Below are 21,262 nucleotides of genomic sequence, written 5' to 3' on the forward strand. Positions count from 1 at the left end.
TCAGGTATTGTCTATGATATCAATTCAAAATTTGAACTCCTAAATTTCTGCTTGTGCCTTACCTTCTCTCTTGTATGAAAACTAATTTCAGATGAATCTCCTTGATCAAAGGATGATACGATCTCGAAACAATAATGGGATCTGCATTGCTCTTGTCAGTACCTCTCTCCCTTTTGCCTTGTAACATTGTACTTAATTAATTGCTATTTGATTATGTATCATCAGTCTGCACCTGAGCTTCATTATCCTCTATTTCTTCCAATATTATTTGATCTATATTTACTCTTTGCAAAATGTAGAATAATGGCAATGATTATAAAGAATTTCCTTTGGGGAATTTCTTGAATTATCCTTCCATCAACATGGAGAAGGGCTTTGTCCAGCCCGTGTTAACATGTAATGTAAGTTCATCCTTCTCAAGCCTTCAAACTTTGTTCTAGTATAGATTTGGATAGGCATCATTTCCTCCACTGCTGTTTGCTTTGCTGTTTACATCTGATTGGATGTTTGCAACAACTACCAGTTTCAAATTGTAGTTATAAAAACATGTTCCTTATGCAGAACAGATGCATTTATTTGCTTATATAATTGTGAAACCTGTTACGTGTCTCCTTGTTTCTCTTTCAGACTCGTATCTCTTACGCCAGGCAGAAATTTAGGGAAGATAGTGAGCCAAACCATCTTGAGGACAGCGAGATGACCCCAAGGTCCTGTCTTGATGAAGATAGTGAGTTGAAGCTACTCACCAGCAGGTGTGAGACAACCTCTGTGCAGTCGCTGCCTCAATCAGTTCGACTTCTTTAGTCTCAACTTAAAGCGGAAAGGCTTGCTTCAGCTCAGCTCCGACTTGTAGTCAAAGATGCAATGAAGATGTCAGAGGACTACCGTGCGCACCATCATGCCTTAAATCTAGTGTTGATGCATCTATCATTGACACAACTGAGGTCTACTCAGCTTCTTCAGCTGTTTGGGGGGCCCGACCTGTCCAGGCCTAGTGCCTTCTGAAGTGCTCTCAGTTTTGTATATTCTTTTGTCGGCGTGTTTATTTGCACTGGTGGCAAACTTTGATGCCCAGTGGATGTAATATGTGTGATAGCCGTGATAGCCTAACGTAAGTTGCTTGCTTATTTATTTCCTTGTTGTCTTGTTTATTTGTTTGCTTGTAGTCATTGCAGTTCTTTTTCCGCGGTTTGCTAGTGGCTGCAATAACCTATTTTTTTAAACTAGGCCACAATAACCATGGCCTAATATTTACTTTAGTGACACTGGGCCTCCTACGGGCCGTACAAACAGTGGGACTTCTACGGGCCGTAGAAACAGTGGGCCTTCTATGGGCCGTAGAAACAATGGGCCTTCTACGGGCCATAGAAACAATGGACCTTCTACGGGCCGTATCATCAATGGGCATTATAGGGCAGTATGATCGATTGGCCAAACATGGGCCAATAACAGGCCGCATTATGGCCTTAAATGGGCTAGAGTTGGAATCGTCCGTTCGTGGGCTGACCATAACGGGCCATCGTTAATAGGCTGTATTTGTAGCGACCCGACCTCAGATGGTCAAGTCTCTGTGCTTCAGTGTCATCCCTGGATCGGTAATGCTGACACACAGTACTTGAAGGATTTATAACAGAGTAGCAATCACACACTTATTACATCGAATGTCTCAAGAGAGAACTTATTACAATAATATGGCTTAAGGCCATCTAATGCGAAAACAGCGGAAGGCTTGGAGGATAAAGTGAGTCCATCAACTCCAACGGCATAGCTGAGCTGCACGGCAACGACCTAACGAACCTTACTCCTCGTGTGAAAAGTCTGTAACATAATACGTTGCAGCCCGAAAACGGGTCAGCACATGGAATATGCTGGCAAAGTAACACAGTAGAGCAAGAACAGAATAATGCTATCACTACATGCATATTTGGCTGGTGGAAAGCTCTATGGTTACAGTTTTGCGTAAAGCCAATTTTCCCCTACAACAAAGGAATAGATTTTTATTTTAACTCTCATGGTAGTTGAAACATTGAGAAGGTAACCCCAACTCAATCCCAATTACAGTATTTAATAACCCAACAATATTAATTAAGAGTGATGAGACACATGTGATAACTCAAGTACTAGATACTCAAGATTTGTCCATAACCAGGGACACGGCTAACCATGATTAGATTGTACACTCTGCAGAGGTTTGCGCACTTTTCCCCACAAGACTCGATCGCCTCCGTGGATTTCTCGCACTACATGGTGTTTGAGAAACGGATGACCGAGACACAGTCTTTCAGAAATATTAACTCTATACTCCGGGTAGACCATACCAAACCTACAAAACCCACTACCTGCTGATCTACCTCTTCAAGAGCTTCACGTAACTTACTCAACTATGCTAGAGCCCATAATAGCTTGTGGCTGCACACGGAAGTTTCTAGCATGAATCATCTCAGTTCCCTTTGAGCCTGGGTGGCGGTCCATAGGAAGATCACACGGGTACCCTGGGATTTCCAAAAAAAAGAAACAGGCAACACTGGGTTCCCCAGGTGCCTCAATCCACCCAGATGTTAATTTAAGTTGCCACCTTAAGTTGAACCATTAATTAACAATCTCACATCTGTCATGGATTTCACTCAAACCCGAACCACGTCTACGAGCATAACATAGCAATATAAGCAAGTGTAGAAGTAACTCCCAAGGGTTTGATAGTAGCATGCTTCGCACTCCGGGTGTTCTATTGCAAACAAACAATAACATACATAAGAAACAAGCAAAGATGCGCAAGCAAAACTCAAATAAGAGAGGTTGAACAGAAGTTCAACTTAAGAACTCCGGTTAGCAAAAGGAATCAAAACAAACGGAGCAACGAAACTCAAACGGCAGAAGAAACAAGATCCGTTTACTAATCTGGACCTAGGTCAATTTTACAGTAGCAAAAACTTGTTCAGGTTGATTAAACAGAAAGAGGGTTTCGAGACGAAGATCTAGGCGCTTGAGTCGCCTGATTTCGACTAACAAGCGAAAAGATAAACAGAAACTAAGATCGGATTAGAAATCGCGATCGAAAATAATCATGGAAAAATCCGATAAAAGAAAACTGATGAACGGACTAACGGACGAGCGTTCGTTAGCTGTAAGTAACGGGCGAAAACTGTTCGTTAGAACGAACGTACGCACGAACTCCGCTAACTAGAAGAACCAAGAAAAACTGGCGAACCGAAAAAAACGGATCTAGGATTTCTTAAAAAACCAAACGGTTTTTTTAAGAAAAACCGGCGCTCGGATCCGGCACGGTACCTCCGGTGAGGGGCTCTGGCGAGGCGGGGGTTGGGCGGCGGGCGGTGGCTGCGGGCGGCGTGGGCGGCGGTGGTGGTGTGGTGGTGGGGGCTCGGGCGGCAGAGTATATAAAGGGGCGGGGCGGGGGTGCTTGGAGGAGGGGCCAAGGCGGCGGCGGTGGAGTCCGGCTCGGACTCCTCGTCCAAGTCGGCGGCGGCGCGCGCGTGGGGAGGTGGTGGCGGCGCAGGCCTAGCTCGGCTGGGCCTTAGGCCCAGTCGGGAGCGGGAAACATTTTTTTAAATAATTTCGCCGACAGAAATAAAATCCTAGAAAATAAAATAAAAACCTAAAAATGCCAAAACAAATTTTCACCGTCTAAATAAAATATTTAGAACGAGATGAACATTTTCTTGGCCCTAAAATGCAATTTTGAAAACGTGCAATTTTTCTAATGCAAATAAAATCCAAAAAAAATCGAATAAAATCAAATAAATGATTTTAATACTTTTCCTCCAATATTTCAATTATTTTGGAGAAGTCATATTATCTCCTCTCATATATTTTAATATGAAATATTTTTAGGAAAGAAAAATAATTAAAATCCAAATCCTCGTTTCATTATTTGATAAACATCAAATATGAAAACCGGGAAAATCCCCAACTCTCTCTGAGGGTCCTTGAGTTGCTCAGGATTTTGAGGATCGCAGAACGAAAATGCAATAAAATATGATATGCAAGAATGAACTATGTATAACATTCCAAATTGAAAATTTGGGATGTTACAGTATTTGATGACGCTATGAAAACGGCCCAACGTATTAACGGACCACAAATGGGCTGACTGTAACCACGGGCTAAATTTGGCCCACAAGCAGAAAATGACAGTAACGGGCCGTAAGTAAACGAATGCTGGAAATGAGCCCAAGAATAAATGGGCTCTGAGAAGGCCGAAAGATAACATGGATTGGAAACGGCCCAACGGAATAACGGGCCATTAATGGGTATAAGGTGATACACTGTTCATTACGGGCCAGTTTCACAACGGGCCGTCAATGGGTGTAAAGTGATACACTGTTCATTACGGGCCAGTTTCACCATGGGCCGTTAATAGGCCAAGAGTTACATAGGGCCTCATATGGGCCGAAAGACGTCATGGGCCATACATGGGCCAGAAGTGAAAACGGGCTGGAATCATATTGGGTGGCCCAGATGATGCTACTGGGCCTAATTCGGATAGGGCGTAACGGGCCTTGGGTTAGCGGGCTGTAAATGGGCTATATGCGAACAGGCCATTAACAGGCTTTACATGGGCCGGCCCGCCACCTTTTGACCAAGTCAAACGGGCCGGCCTTTTCACAGGAATGGGCCTCTATTGGGTCGTGCCACATGTCGACGTATCATAGGCACCTTCTGTCCAATGAGTGGATGACATCTGTCCCAACAATGAGCCGACACGTGTTTCCTCCAGCCAATGCTGATTTTACACGTGGAAAATCCCCGTTGGTCGGGGCTGTTAACGGGTTATCGGATCCAAAACCCGAACCGGTAGCTTAACGGCGTTCCGTTATGGTGGATGCCATGTGTCGGTCACCCTTGATGAAAGCACTTCTGTGACGCGGGATTTATCATCATGGAAGTGGACACTTCCATGATGACAATTTTGGTAATGTCATGGAACACTTCTATGACAGCACAGGTATGACTATCTTGATTCTGTCATAAAATCGTCATGGATGTACATGCATGACAGAAAATGCGACCTACTATGACAAACACGTATCATCGCTAAAGTGTATTTTTTTGTAGTGATAAGCCGGCGCTTGAAGCGCTCCTGTTCGACGGGATCCTCAGGCACGATAAATTCTTCGTCGCAGAGGCTCACCTCGTCTTCGGAGAGAGGCATGTAATTGTCATCCTCTGATTCTCCGTCTGCTGCCTGTTCCTTGAGGCTGTCTTGCCCATCCTCCTGCTCAAAGCCTGGCTGGAGGGGATTGTCTTTGTCTTTGGCACTATTTGCGACGTTATTGTCTCCTATGCTGGTATCGCTGTTTTTGCTATGGCGGGACTTAGAACGGCGACGAGGACACCTCTTCTTGGATTGCTTGTCGGGGGGATTATCCTCCGTTGCCTTATTGCCATCGCTTTCTTTGGGGGTGTCCACCATGTATATATCATATGATGAGGTGGTCGTCCAGCGCCCTGTCGGCGGTGGTTCCTATTCGTCTCCCGCATCGTCGTCCATACCGTCGATGTCTTCAGAGTCGAAGTCGAGCATGTCGGTTAGGTCGTCGATAGTGGCTATTAAATGGGTGGTGGGTGGGGAACGAATTTCTTCGCCGTCCGCTTCCCACTCGAGCCGGAAATAGTTCGGCCATGGGTCTCCTGACAAGGAGAGAGACCGTAATGAGTTTAGCACGTCACCTAGGGGTGAGTGCTGAAATATATCCACGGAGGTGAACTCCATGATCGGTTCCCAATCAGATTGGATGGGCACGGACATGAGCGGTTCGGAGTCTGTGGCTGGGGACGAATCCGAGTGTCCGACAACATAGGTCTCATAGGAGGTGAAGTCAGTATTCGGCTCTATCGCCGCTGAGTGTACGGCCTCCATGGCGGGGTCCATCCACCCGTCCTCAGACGGAGTGATCTATTCCAGATTGAGGGCCGGAGTAGTTATAGGTGTGATCTCCCGAACACTATCCGATGGTAGAGTTAAATCATGCTCATCATGACTGTGTGGCGTACCTGACATTGGTTCGAATATGTCGAAGATCAAGTCTCTGCGGATGTCGGCAGTATAGTTCAAGCTTCCAAAACTGACCTGATGGCCAGGGGCGTCGCTCTCGATCTGCTCCAGATGGCCAAGCGAGTTGGCCCGCAGTACAAAGCCGCCGAACACAAATATTTGTCCGGGGAGGAAAACCTCACCCTGGATCGCATCGTTGCCGATGATCGAAGGAGCCATCAAGCCTTGATTGTGACGACACAGTTGAACTCTCAATGAAAGCACCAATGTCGGTGTCAAAACCAGCGGATCTCGGGTAGGGGTCCCAAACTTTGCGTCTAAGGCGGATGGTAACAGGAGGCGGGGGACACAATGTTTACCCAGGTTCAGGCCCTCTCGATGGAGGTAATGCCCTACTTTCTTCTTGATTGATCTTGATGATATGAGTATTACAAGAGTTGATCTACCACGAGATCGGAGAGGCTAAACCCTAGAAGCCCTATACCACGTGTAGCCACACTCTAGTGTCCTTTTCTACTTAGTTGGACAGATCACTTCAAAAAATTGTATAAAAATCAAGCAAGAAAACGGATGAGCTAACGCGCAACGGCTTTCGCGCTACTTGCTCAAAAAATCGTATAAAATCTAGCAAGAAAAAGGTTCCGGAAGGCTACGTGGGACTGTAAATCCTCTTTCGCTGGCTGGGCCCTTTGGGCTCGAAATCCAAACGGAGTGAGTGGTTCGATTCCACTCTCAGAACGAGACTGAACGAAATAAAATGCAAGTGAAACGAGGTGAGAATCAAATTGTAGGCTTCTTTCCTAAAAGCGGTGGTTCTCGCCTCCCCGTGCCCAAAGCGGGGTGGGCGACAGCGCTGCGGTTCTTTTCTTTATCGATCGGGTAGATCCATATGTTTTGAGGAGGGACGAGATCTACATATCCGAAACGCCAAGCTTGCATTCCATGCAAAGGAGAGTCCCATCCAGACACAGGACGAAGTCTTCAATCTTGTATCTTCATAGTCCAACAGTCCCACCAAAGTATATAGTTCGGCTGTCCGAGGACCCCCTAATCGAGGACTCCCTCAGGCTGCCCCCTCAACTCAACCCTGACGAGTACGCAAACATGGTCAGGGAGCACTTAGACGGTGCAGTTAGTATTGACCACTACCGCCAAGTCCATAATTCACAAATTGATGAAGTCCACATAATGGAGCTCAAAAGCGATTACCAAATCTACTTTTTTAGCATCTTGAAACCGCACATAAGAAATATTATGAATGAATCACCTTACAATAACATACGAGAGACAGCTTTCTATTTTGTCGAACAACAAGTCGAACCCAATGAACAATTCCATTCAAAGGAATGTTCTAGAGTTTTTTCCACTATATTCACGATATTTAACAAAATGGAATAAATTCTTCACGATTTCTAGAGTTCCGGGATTACTTCACTGATATCGATTTTCGCCTAAGCACGGCCTCTAGGTTAGTTCAAAGTGTAATACAACAAACTATCGATACACCGAAAACGAGTCAAGATGGATACATAAAATGGAGACATCGTGGATTACCCAAATTGGGATGACGATAGGACATTTCACTTTCTTTCGCAATATTTCTGATCATGACTCAACCACTAGGAAAGGGGATTTCTTACTCTCAGCCACGTTTTCGCTTATGCTTAGTCAAGTGAGGATTACATTCGAAGTAACGTAACAGGAGCACCATCTTCAAAACTTCTCAGGATCCGGAGTTTTTCGATAAAAGGTCCAACCTTCAATATCATGATTAGGTCAACCAGGCCAGATCATAAGTGAAATAGTTTGATCGGGTCGACCAGGTCAGGCCCGATCATGAGTGAATAGAAAATCAAAAACGTACATAGTTGTTCCAGTAGAAATACTTTGTTTAATTCTACCACTTCTACTAGGAATAGCCTTTTTAGTGCTAGTTGAACGTAAAGTAATGGCTTTTGTGCAACCTCGAAAGGGTCCTGATATAGTGGGATCGTTCAGATTGTTATAACCTCTAGCAGATGGTTTGAGATTGATTCTAAAAGAACCTATTTCACCAAGTAGTGCTAATTTCTCCCTTTTAGAATGGCTCAAGTGGCTACATTTATGTTAACTCTAGTCGCTTGGGCCGTTGTACCTTTTGATTATGGTATGGTACTGTCAGATCCGAACATAGGGCTACTTTATTTGTTTGCCATATCTTTTCTAGGTGTTTATGGAATAATTATAGCGGGTTGGTCTAGTAAGACGGGGGGGGGGGGGGCGTTCGGTCGCCTATGATATACGGACCAATTGGTCAAAAATGGGTTTGTGCCGTAGGTGTTGAACGATCTACTCTACACAGGTGTGGGCTTACAGGGCTAGGGCTCATAAAAAGAGATGTTTCTCTTCGCACCTCATATCAAGAGGAAAGGTAGCTTGTCAAGGTGGTCTCACTATTGGAAATTCTAGCTTTTTTTTCACCGGCTCTTCTTCTTTGTCAACTCTACTAAGGACTCGACGGTTCGCCTACTTGATGGATGACAGAACATGAAAAAGGGTTCTAAATTAAAAGGCTAGAAAGTCCACTACAGTACAATCAAAGTCAGCGGCTGAGTTTGCCTAGCCTCGCCTACTCATTTTTGTAGGCGAGCGAGTTAGCGAAGAGGCTTAGGGATAAGAGAGTGTTGGTGCGTATGTAGCCTTCATTCTACTACGCTACACAATGTCACTTAGCTCAACGTTAATTAAGGGAGTAAAGGAGGAATACCCTACATAGAAGAACCACAGTTCGCTTACAAAGGTATAACCTTTAGCTCCCTGGGGCTAAGCTGCTTCGCACCACTGATAGTTAATTAAGATTCCATTTCAAAGCCGCTACTTTGTTTCGCAAGCCTTTGTCATTGTAAGTCAACTAAGGTTGGACCTCGGCCCCCTGTGAATCTGCAAATTAGAGAGCATGCCGCAAAAAAGGATGGTCCCCTATGCATTTCATTCTTTCCGGAACGCAAAGAATTAAAGTACCTGACCCCCCATCATGGTGAACCTCTCCTTGTGATCGGGATGAGGTAGATGCCTCCTAGCCGTGGGGCGGGAGGATCGAATCGGAGTTTCCTTAGGTAGCCACCGACCTACAGTTCTCCTTAAACTTCTATGCTTGGTGGAAAAGAAGCGAACAAAGGTACGCTCGCTTGCTGTCTTGTTCTTTGCCATGGACAGGGATCGCTTGCCAGCTAGGCCCTCTAGAAAAAAGGTGGGGCAACATTGTATGAGAACATATTACCCATCTTCGGGGACATGGGGCGGAACGACCTCTCGATCTACTTACTGTAGCCCAGGACGGGCGTCGTCGTCTAGGCGTGACTTCTTGTTTTGATCTCCCCTACGCCCAGGACGTTGTCTAGGCCAAGAGCCATAGTTAGTTGTTGTTTCCATTTGGTTCTTCTTTCTCGTTGTTGACACCGGCAAGACCCAGCCAGATGATGATGCCTGCTGGTTGGTAGTGAGAGGACTCTTAGTACCCACAAAAAAGGGGCGCTGGTGAAAAATACAATCATTTGATTTAGTTTCTTGCTCCCCCTTGGTAGCAGGAAAGGAGTCTATCTATCTTCCTAGCTTTGGTAGATTTCCCCCAATGCAATTCAAAAACGGAAATTCCATGAATCACTGAGGTGGATAAGTCCAACGACTCAATAGCAGTGCGGAATTGAGTTTCTGGTCCGGTGGATCTGATCTATAGTTAGGGGGCAATACATACCAAAAGGTTCGAAGAAGGAAGGCGCAGTACATAACCAACCCACCCATAGCCGGTCTAACTGCTGAGAGAGAAAAGTGCTTTTCTTTCCCTAAGAGTCCTCGAGTACACACAACAATTGCAGATCCTTTGCGAGATCAGAATTTTTGATTCATAATTTAGAATCAATCAATGTTAGGTCAACATCGAGACAGAGCATCTCAGTTGGCTCTGTCAAGGAAGTGAAACAGGCATTCCTAGGTTGAGGTTACCATAGGATTGACCCTCACTCAGGCCTCCTATTCCAAGGATTTGATTCAGCAAGTTCCCTGCGCTACCCCGCGGGAAGTCTAATCGGATCAATCGGTGGTTCTGTAATGAGTAGTTGAATACACATTGAGGGGGCCTTGCCTCCTCCTTCCCGCCCACAAATTCATTCTTTTCCTCCTCTGATCTTACTAAACTTCACTCCAATCTTTCTCCATTAGCAACAAGAGCGGCTCTATCTATCGGCCCTTGATGAGTAAGCTTAGCTATACCGCTCAGGTTGCAAAGCAGCAAGCTCCCTTCTAATGTGTTATTGCTTGGAGCCTTCTTGCTTAGTAAGCCGCCTTCGGCCCTTCCACCTTCTTACTCTTTTTGGTATTCTCTTGCGGGTTTGTTTCCAGGTTCTTTCGTTCTTGGTTGGCTCTCTCTAATGTTGTTTGTAGATCGTGCGTCCTGCGCATTGATCCGGCAGTGAGACCCGCCCTGGTTGTAAAGCAAGCGAGCTGTCCTTCCTTTCATTCATTGCTTTGTCTTTAGTTTGTTTTTAAACTCGACCTTCTATCGGGACTGTGGTGACGAACCTTACTCCCCTCGGTCAAGTGGTTGACCTGTCTGTCCAATAAGTTTACTAAGTGAATGGGAATCCTATAGTTTGACCAGCCTGGGAAGAGTAGTAAGAGGCAATTCGCTAATATGGAGCTGTTTATATCGGCTTTCTTTCCTAACTATCAGGAAAAGAGAGACATGCGAGTTCGACTCTCGTTATATCCATGTTCAGCAGTCCCTTTCCATCTTGGTACTATTGATGGTAGTACCGCTCAACTACGAGATGCTTGAAAGTCGATGTATCAATAATGTTCCCAAGAGTAGCATCGAGCGTCGAAACGGCAAGCCATGCTTCAAGCTAAGTCGGTATGGATCTAATTGATTGCTAAACTGAAGGAACAATCTCTGTCGACGATTCTCATTCTCAAGTAGGTGCCTAGCTCTAGAAGGATGGACGGGATCATACATATTTGAATTGAAGAACATTTTGTAACACTTGTTTTTGAGTGGGGAAGGAAAATAAGCACACAAGAGAACAACCATCTAACCATCAGTCTGGACTCCCAGGATCGGTCCATCAGTAAGAAAAAGCTTCCGTTTCCGTCATTCAGAAGTGGAATGGAATAGTTCGATGGTATTGATTGTCCAACCATTGATTGAAATGTCTATCGTGATAAACCATGTAATTCTATAAGCTAAGCAGATGAGGAAAAAAGAACCTAACCGTCCTCTCTGATTGACTTCACCAAAATATTCCTATAGTCTGGTTTACCTTTGTTATTTCCTTGCAACCTTGGATCGACATGGTTCATTCCTAGGCTATGCTCTTTCAATGGTTGAAAGAAGATGGGAACGGGCAAGGATGATCAGACTACTTGGTTCGGTTCGTCGGAGGTATTAAAAGAAACCTTCTTTTTGGTCTTTTCTTTCTTGCCGCCACTTTAACAGGTGCCGCCGCAATGAGAGCGTAAGTTGCGGAGTTTTTTCAGGATTCTTTTATTTTTTGGTGCGCTCTTCCTTTTTTTGGATAGAAAGAAGGCTTCAGTGCGAGGGCAAGGGGTAGTTAAGTTTTAGGTTGGCCCTTGTGTTTTTCCAACTTTCATAATAGATCTGGGCATGGATGGTTTTCAATAGATAACCCTATGCCTTCTTCGTTTCCCCACGGGCATTCACTTCTCTTCAAGATCGGGATTAGCGAAACATGGATCCGACGCCCATCTCTTTTTCCACTTTGCAAGGCTGAGAGACTTTACCAATTGATAAAAAAAGCATGAGCAGGATCAGCAGAGGCAAAATCGAATAAAATTGCTTATTTGCACCTTTCTTTGGTAGGCAACAAATCTCACGGAATGTGGGAATCTTTTACAGATGTGAATTCTCGCTTTAACGCTTCGATAACATACTTATCATCAGGTATCTTCAGGAGCGGGGCTCGCCCTCAACAGATATTGTCTTTGCTTCCGCTGATGTCGAGTCAATTGCCCGAGGGAGCATAACACTGCAGGCCGCAATGAACATGCTCGCCGCATCTCGGATAATTGCTCCAGTTGCGCCAATTCTAGTATCTAAGACAGAAACCAGCATCCACGTGAACTTTGACTGTTCATAATATGGGAAATTCCGAGGTGAAGGATGCCTGCTCAGGTCATGATATCACTGATGCAAACTATGCTACACCAAATCTGAATCCTGACTAGGTAGCGAAGCGTGTGCTCTGCGTGAATGTCTTTATTAGTCTATTTCATTTAAGCCCAAAGGATCTTCGAATACCGACTGGTCATCCCAATCCTATCTCCCATCTGCTTATTCCAATTTTTCCTATTCCTACTGAATCAAATGAGATTTATGTTCTTCCATCAAGAGGAGATAGTTATCGATAAAGCAAAAAGAACCTATTGACATAGAATGCAATCGAAATAGAGACAACTAGGCGAAAAAAGACCGAAATAAGAAACTTATACTCTCTAGGTGGTTAGTTACCGCATAAGACATCGGTGGAAGCTGAAGGAAAGAGTGGGCTTTGAATCTAGGTATGCATTCTAAGGATTGCGCTACACCTAGCCTACCTTTACGAACATACCTCTATCTTTCAAACAAAGCCCTGTGTGTGGAACTACTTAGATTTGTTTTCGAATTGCTTTTCTCGGGCCATCGAGAAGTCAGTCAGCGGTTGGCTTGAGTCCTCAAGTTGGTCTTTAAGACTTAGCAGGGCCTTACACATAGTACACCTTAGTAGAAGGTAGATTTATCTCACCCTATGTGCAATCAAGCTCAGAGAGTTGAGCCGCAGAATTCCTTGCCCACTGACTGAAGAAGCTCCCTACAGTGTCCAAATCGAGGGATCAATCCAACAATCTTCTCCTTTACTCAAAGGAGTAGGTGGAAGAGTTATGAGAGAAATCAAGCGATAGTGCTTGACCAGTGAGAAGTGCACCAGAAGTGTACTTCGAGCGATGGGAAGCTAGCCTGAAAAGGTAGAGCAGAGGTGCTAACAATAATAAGAATCTTTCATCTTGCAAGTTACTCATAATTGAGAACTGGTAATGTGGATTTTGTTCCATGCAGCTACACCTTTTCGAATGCAAATTCAAGGAAATCGCTTCTTTCTTCCCATCCCGACCTATATCACTTGACTTTTAGATTGGCAAACTAATACCAGGTTGATGACTTCACTCCTCTTGGGAACTTGCTTCTTCCTTCACCGAAGTTAGTAGTTAGCTTTTATGGGCAAGGTGCCATACTGGGAATCCAGTCAAATGGTCCAAAGCAATCCAAGGCATAAGGCCCGTTTTAAATAACTAATCTCGTGACTTTTGCTACCGGGGGTAGGAAGGAAGCAGTGAGATCCAGGGAGAACAAGAAAGACCAAGAAGAAGAATGAATGCTAGAGCATATGCAAACCCTAGATTATTGTGATGGCAGCCCGGTCAACTGCACGCTGGAAGAGGATGGCATTCCCATTACAAGCCTGTAGATCCCTGGACTCTATTTAAACATTGGGAAGTCCTTCACAAGAATGCTACATTAAGCACTTGCCACACTGACATATTGATGAGCAAGCCCAGAGCCCGAATCCGGATGCATGCTTAAGTGCTCGGAGGGCAGAGCCTGGGCCCCGATCGAGCCAATATGTAGATCGATAACGTTTAAGCTCCTTGTCCCTAAGATCTTCCATATATTAAGACTAGTTTGATATGCCTTAGATAAACATATTCCAATAAAAAGGTTAACTAACATATATAGGTATCTGCGGGCATTTTGAATCAACTAATCTATCTAGAAGTGACTCAATATGTGTTCATCAGTGATTATGCTGTAGGTGCTTCCCCTCTGTCGAGGCTGGCATGTATAAATGGAGTATTGACCTTAAATTTGAGTGTGGGTTCCGGTTTTGAGTGAATGGATTGATTTCATTGTTGTTAAGAGTGTGTTGGCCTGCTTGAAACACCGATGTGCTATAGATACAAGTACCCTTCCCTTGGGGATCGATTAACGGATTACTTAGTATCGGATGGGTGAAAGACTTATCCTTCACCTTTAAGCTCCTTGTCTTTAAATAAAAGCCATCAATAACCTAGATCGGTCTCAATATCACTGCAGGGCATTTATCTCCCCTACTATATGGGTCTACCCACCTGGGCATTGTCCACTTGACCAACCATCATGGCTATATAATCTATTTTAACAAAGAAGTAAATAACTCGAGTCTCCCTCTAGGGGTTCTTACGTGACCTATTCCAGACAAGGAGTCCGAGCTAGGAAGAAAACCGGGGAATCCAGATTCCATAAATGGTCAGGATAGCTCAGTTGGTATACCCTTGAAGATCTTAGTTCTTTCGCGAACTATCAATATTGGAAAGTTGAGGTACTTGAATTCAGGAATTTCATTGACCGGGAACAAGAAGAATTCTCGTGACCGTGTCTAAGCCCTCTTTTCCAAATCTTGTACTTCTACGGATTATATAATTTATATCGATTAGAAATATTCATTTGATCTCCTTTTTTGGCGTCTATGCATGTAGCTGATTTCGTTTTGCTGAATCTCAACCGATGTATCTCGTCCGTAGGGATGGATCAAGGGACTACCTTCTATTTGGCACAAGGTCTATTTTAATAGGACAATCTAGCCTATTTGTCACTTTACCCACCTTTCAAGACTTCACGAGGTAGGCAAAACCAGCTCTTTGTTACTCGGAAGCCATTACACATCTGTTTTCTCGCTGCAAGCGAAGCATTAGAGATAGATTAGGAATGAAAGTAGGTGATCGATCGAAGCTTAATGGCGGATCGATAGAATGCCTTTCACTATGCGCCGTAGGAAAAATAAGAAAGAGATGAACTTCCCTTGCTTTGGCCAACTAGATTAGTGTGATTTCGCTTCCGCAGTCTTATGCTTTACCGCCATCTTTGAATTATGATTCCCTCCATTAAATAACCTATTACTCTTTATGCATTAATGAGATCGTTTCAGAACTGGAATATAACCTCCGCTATAACAGGGATTTCCGTTTCCAGTTTCTATAGAAGAAGGATCCGACTAGCTGGTTGGACAACGCGCACCCCTAAAAGGCGTATTCGGGTAAGAGGCGTCCCCCTCCCTAATTGATCATAAGTAAAGAGATAGGGGTCACGGATTCAATACGCCCGCTAGACCCATTCTTAAAGCAATGCGTAAGGCTTTCGGCTTCCACCGTAGGTTAGGTTCCTCATCTCTCTCAGATGTAGTAGTTCCAGTTGCTCTGGTTGTCTCAATTCATTCGACTGTGGTAAGGCAAGAAAGCTAATAGTCGAACAGGTGGTGAAGTCACCAGTACGGTAATGATGCTCGGCATGTGGAAGTTCTCGTTTCTCAACGTGCCATTTGGTTCTAACGAATTGAACTACTGACAAAACAGGACTTCTAGCTGCCTCCTCCGGTGAAAACGAACCAGTAAACATATTATTAGACCTAGGAAAATAAGAACTCGTCGAACAGAAGAACCGAGTACTATGGAATCTGAAACACACATATGCGAGCTATTAAACATACCATTCCTATTTCTAAATAACAAAATATTACCGCAGCGCTAAGAAAAGGGTTTGAAAGCTCTAAGTGGTACGATAAGCAGAATGACTCAAACGAAGTGCATCATGAGGGTTGGGGATTTAGCATACGCTCTACTATCAATTATAGGTTCACCTATGCCCCAAGAAAGAGGTCTAGAGGAGGAACTCAATAGATTTAAGAAACTTCAGTATGCGGGTAGCAATGCTTTTTGGAATCCAAGAGAACTTTGAATCGGAGGAACGACCAACACAGCTAGCATGGCTTTGTTGAATCAGGATTTGATGACAGGAACGTTGTTGAAATAACTTCTTTACCTCCCGTAAAATCATTTATGCCTGATTTCAGTACTAATAATAAATGGCTAAAAAAAATCCTATTTTTATGGTAAAATATGGAAAATCATATGGGAAACGAATAACGAATAGAAGTAGCCTAGCCTTTTCTTTCAGTCTCGGTCTCTAGATTCCCTTGTTCTTACCGTAGCTAGCACTTGTTATTGCAGTCAAGGAGCCAGGAGCCTTCAATCACATTTGAGCTTTATGCTCTTCTCCTTCTTGGGGGGTGGCCTGTAGTAGCAGGCGTACAGGATGAGGCCGAACAGCGCACCGAGGCCATTGGGGATCTGTAGTGCACGAACGAAGACAAGAGCCGGCACGGTTAGATAGACACTCTCAAGTTATATAAGAATTGGTTGGAACCTGAAGATGGAGATATTACTGACCGTGAAGTAGAGGTCTAATTTGATGAGAGCGTAGGACGTCCAGCAGACGCCGTTGAGGAAGCTCAGCAGCGACAGGAAGAAGGGCATGTACTCTATGCTCTTGGTCTTGATCACTTTACCCTGCACGCAACCCACAATAGACATTAATTCCTCCCTGCAAAAATATATGTTCATTAATTCCAAGCACAGAATGCAATAGCTTGAGCGTTCCAAATATATATATATATATATTTAAATAGGTAATTAACAAGATTCATTCTATGTTCTATGTAAAATATAAATAAATTCAGCAGGTAATATTGGTGAACTCTACACCTGAACCACACGACCCACGAGAAGAAACCGACATACAGGATCCCTTTTCCGTTTCAACGTGATCATCTCACAGAGTTGGCAAGGGAAGATCACAAAAAGCACAGACTGGTACAGGGACACATGTACTATCTCCATCCAAGAAAACACGATTCGAAATCTGGCACACCAGAAACTTGCATCCCCTAGGTGAACACATATGTTTATGATGAAGCTGAACATGGCAGATTTCATTAGATGAAATATTCCTCCCGTTCCAGACCCGTCACTCAACAGCCAACGAGTTTGGTGAGAACAATAGAACAAGTTTGGTTGGCTAATCAATTGTACAACATAACTACCTGTATTGAATGCAACTTCAAGTAACCAAGGATACCACATCGATAATCAGAGGACACGTAGGGGCTACGGTATCTTTTTAGGTAGAAACGAACAATAGGCATTTTGAAGGAACATAGAGCAACATGTTCTTGGGATGTGCCACACGAACACCATGACAGTTTAGCCCAAAAGGTAGCACGTTGGTTTTTACTGGTAAAAAGGGGGAAAGAAGGGATTTGACATGATGGTGAAAACAGGACCATTGATGCATCTTTTAGAGATGGATTTGGTTCCAAATTTGGCTCCCGCATCCATGCTTCCAGAACAAACAGCAACTAAGGTATGCTAATAGTGGTACATGATGAATGCCTCAGCTATAACCTGATGAGTCACTTGCCCTGAGTAGGATGCAAGATCCTTCACAGATCACTGTGTCTAGATCATGCAACAGATTTGAATGACGATATCCAATTATGAATTGGCTAGAGGAGGCATAGAGATAAGACAGAACTCATGGTAAGGTAAATCAAAGGTTTTCATTTACCTTATCATCATCGTAACTTTCTTATCTATTTGTGTATGCTATTAGAAAGGGAAATTCGATACAACCAACATGCAAAACCTCCCGTCTTTCCTATGAAAACAACTTCCGCCTGGATAGAATAGTTAGCCAACATGAATTCCTGCTTATTGTCCTTCCTACCCATAAGTTAGAGCAAGGCCGAAGTAGAGCATAGAGCTTAGAAGTAGGATCTGGTAATTGGTTCTGCTTAGCAGATGCAAAAAAGAGGTGTTTTTGGAGTGAGTCGCTTCCAAGCGGCTTTTGATGACGGCATCGTCAATGTACACTTCTACATTAGGACCCAACTGAGACCTAAGGATGAGGCTCATTAGGCGCTTAAATGTGGCGCCGACATTTATCAAACCGAAGGGCATCCGCTTGTAGCAGAAGGAAGGGGCGATAAAAGTAGTTTTTTCTTTGTCTTCCTCAGCCATATAGACTTGCCGATACCCAGAGTAGGCGTCGAGGAAGCTCAACATCTTGCACCCTGCGGTGGAGTCGACCAGTTTAGTCCATTTACTTCGGTGGAACCAAATTCCAGTGTATGGATTGCAAACATTTTCTGCTTTGGGTCTTAAGTGAATGAAAGGGTGGGTTAAAAAACCAAGGTCAGCCCCCCTCAAGAAATCTTGCCCATAGGTTACTGATGGGATGCTAGCTGCCAGTATACAGGAAAAACATGGTGCAGAGCACGAACAAGACGTGCTAACACATATCCCTTATATTTATTGGTTCTACAGAACATGTATGATAAAGAGCTGGCATTAAGTCATGCAACGCGCTCAGGCTTTATAAGAGGAAAGACTCTCGCCGGTATAGATTGAACATACGACGCTTGCTTACAAGACTGCTACTGAAAAAGTCTACCTCTTCAAACTGTTGAATGCCCTATTCCACCTATCTTTCCCTGAAAAAGCGTATACTTTTGTTCTATAAGCAAATAAAGCACACTTCTTTTGCGAATCAAGCAGTCTTCTACCTTGGTGGGTAGCGGAGAATCAAATCAATATCGGAGTATTGCTCTAGCTGCTGCTGAATTAACCTGGATTCAATCGTGACTCTCTGAACTAGGTTGTACTTTGTCTTCCCCTCTGGACCTTGGAAATGGAAAAAAGTTACTGGTGCGTAATTGAAGATTCGGTGAAAACTAGTCGACCTTTCATCACAAATTGAAGCAGAGGCTGTTAGTTGAAAATCCATTTGCAGATCCTGTTGTTGAGGTAGAACCAGCTTCACCAATAGCATAGACTCTATCAGTCGAAGAGATCAGCATGTATGAGGATAATAGAGACAGAGATAAAGGCTTCGTCAGCAGAGACGAGAGCGGGGCCCTTTTGAAAATCAGAAATAAAAGGGGCGATCAACAAATTGACCAGGTGTAAGCAGAGGGAACTGGAGCAGAGCAATATGTAGAATACTTTTCCATTCGAGACCTATATCTAGACCCTTGTGATCGATAGCCGGACCCATGCTGACGGCACCGAAATCGTGACTCTCTGAAGAACTTTGAGCCGGGTGGGGAAAAGCCATGGTTCATGTGATCAGAAAAGATGATAACTTCACCATCTTTTGGATTGGGCCGTTCCTCCTCCGGGTCAGGCGCACGGTAGGACATAATATTCTTCCCTGGCAAAAACCCTATGGTAAATAAATCCTTCAGAGTGTCCTCAGTGACTGTTGAGGGAATCCAGTTGCAGACAGTCGGCGCTTTGGACGGCATGATGTTCAAAAACGAACTGAAAGGAAAGCAACATGCCGGTTCAATTCAATGATAATGGTTAAATTAAGTGATAATGGTACAGGGGAGTAATGGCGGCTTAAATAAGGGCTAATGTCATATAAGGAAAAGTAAGCCGGCACAGTAAGCCGCCATGACTATAGATATTTAAGAAAGCAGATTCAGCTAAGTGTTCAGACAAACAAGTTTCCCAAATTGCTTGGTATTATTCCAGATCAAATGGCTGTTCAAAATGGAAAAAATTCTAGACCTAAAAGTTTAGCGCAGATGAATTTGTAAGTCCTAATGAAGCCCTAGATTGGGGAAAGGGGTCTACCAGTGTCAAGAGCAAAACAACTATCGCATAAGCATACATCTCTTTTTGGATCAAGAAGAGGCGACAGTGGAAGAACTGCGAAGAACCGCGAAGAACTACGAAGAACATGCAGGAAAACCTAGAAGCTCTAAATGTGGATATGAGGAATGGAGGGCGAATACTTACGGCCACGGATCCTCCACAGAAGATCGCCGCCATTCTCTGAACCGATTCTTGTTGATGTAGTGGCCACAGTCGACGATGATGAGATGCTCTGTGATGGCGGCGGGGCTCGAGCTTCAGTGGAGTTGCGGGAGGAAGAAGACAAAGAAGAGAGAGGAATGAGAAAAGACCAGGGCATGCCTATTTATAAGGGGATAAGCCAACAGGCGGGCGTGATAATCGAGGAAGACCCGAATAATGGTTATCTAACTAAATGGACGCCTCGATTCTCGGAAGGCATTAAAGATAAAGATCTGTTGGGAGTTGACGTCATAAAAGTTTTTCGTGTTTTCAAGAGATGACGTCATGGCAGGTTACAAAAACCTCCATGAGGATAAGATGATGGACTTTGTTTACGTGTTGAAGATTGACAAAGAACAAAGTTCAAAGTCAACCTGGGGCCTAATGTTGGGGATATAGCTATCAGTTATGACCCGCCCAGGAGGGGCCGGGTCAGCCCCAATGGCGGGTCACAAAGGGAGCCCAGTAGACATTTAAGGCGATAGTTTATTAAATCTTATAGAAGTCCTAAAGGCCTAGAGGCGGCTTAAGGCCCAATATTGTAAGCCGACGTATGTAAAGAAAGACTTTTAAGGAAACGAATGTAAAAGAGGTCACCGAGCCGGACACGATTTATGAGCCGGCCGGGACTCTGTAGGCCACCAGGCGTCAACCCGTGTATATAAGGGGACGACTCGGTGGCGGCTTAGGGCAAGAAACAAGAGATCGATAACCAAGCCGGTGAACTAGCCTCTTGGTGATCGAAACCCCAGCAATATCAACACAACTAGACGTAGGATTTTACCTTCATCGCAAGGGGCCAAACTAGTATATAACCTCTCGTGTCCTTTGTCCCGATTAACCCCTTTAAGCTTCCTAGTTGCGATGGCCCTACGACTAAGTCCTTTTGCTAGGACATCTGCCGTGACAATTCCACGACACTGCCCCTCCCGTGGAACTAGTACCACCAATAGATAGGCCCATCCCTTCTTGGGCAACCCTGAAAGTATCTTCTTGTATGGACTGAAATAAGACAAACTACTCGCGGGACCCACTTAAGATCTCTTTCTTTAGTTTTCTGCTTTATTCCTTTCTTAGTAAAAAGTAGCGCTAGTATCTTTTCATAATGATGACTTTTTTCAGAGCTTCCTAGATTTTGAGAAGCTGAGGCATTGCCGGCTAGGGGGAAATTTGATTGAAACTAATTACAACTAGTCACGACTAGGGACAAAGCTCAGCTAGTATACGTAATGTGTTCAAGGCGCATTTCCTCCAACAACTCACTACAAAAAATACACTTCTGTGATGATACGTGTTTGTCACAGTAGGTCACGTTTTCTGTCATGCATGTACATCTGTGACAAATTTATGACAAAATCAAGATAGTCATACATGTGAGGTCGTAGAAGTGTCCATGACATTGCCAAAATTATCATCACGGAAGTGTCCACTTCCATGACGATAAATCGCGCGTCACAGAAGTGCTTTCGTCAAGGGTGACCGACACGT

At 44.1% G+C, this 21,262-nt stretch overlaps 1 pseudogene; it reads right to left on the reverse strand.

Moving 5' to 3' along the window:
• Positions 1-8,961: 8,961 nt before the first annotated feature.
• LOC125532777 (uncharacterized) lies at positions 8,962-17,977 on the reverse strand (annotated as a pseudogene).
• Positions 17,978-21,262: the final 3,285 nt, after the last annotated feature.

Source organism: Triticum urartu, chromosome 1A (assembly GCF_056163025.1).
Source record: "Triticum urartu cultivar PI428250 chromosome 1A, HENAU_Tu73, whole genome shotgun sequence".
In the NCBI taxonomy this organism is placed as follows: domain Eukaryota; kingdom Viridiplantae; phylum Streptophyta; class Magnoliopsida; order Poales; family Poaceae; genus Triticum; species Triticum urartu.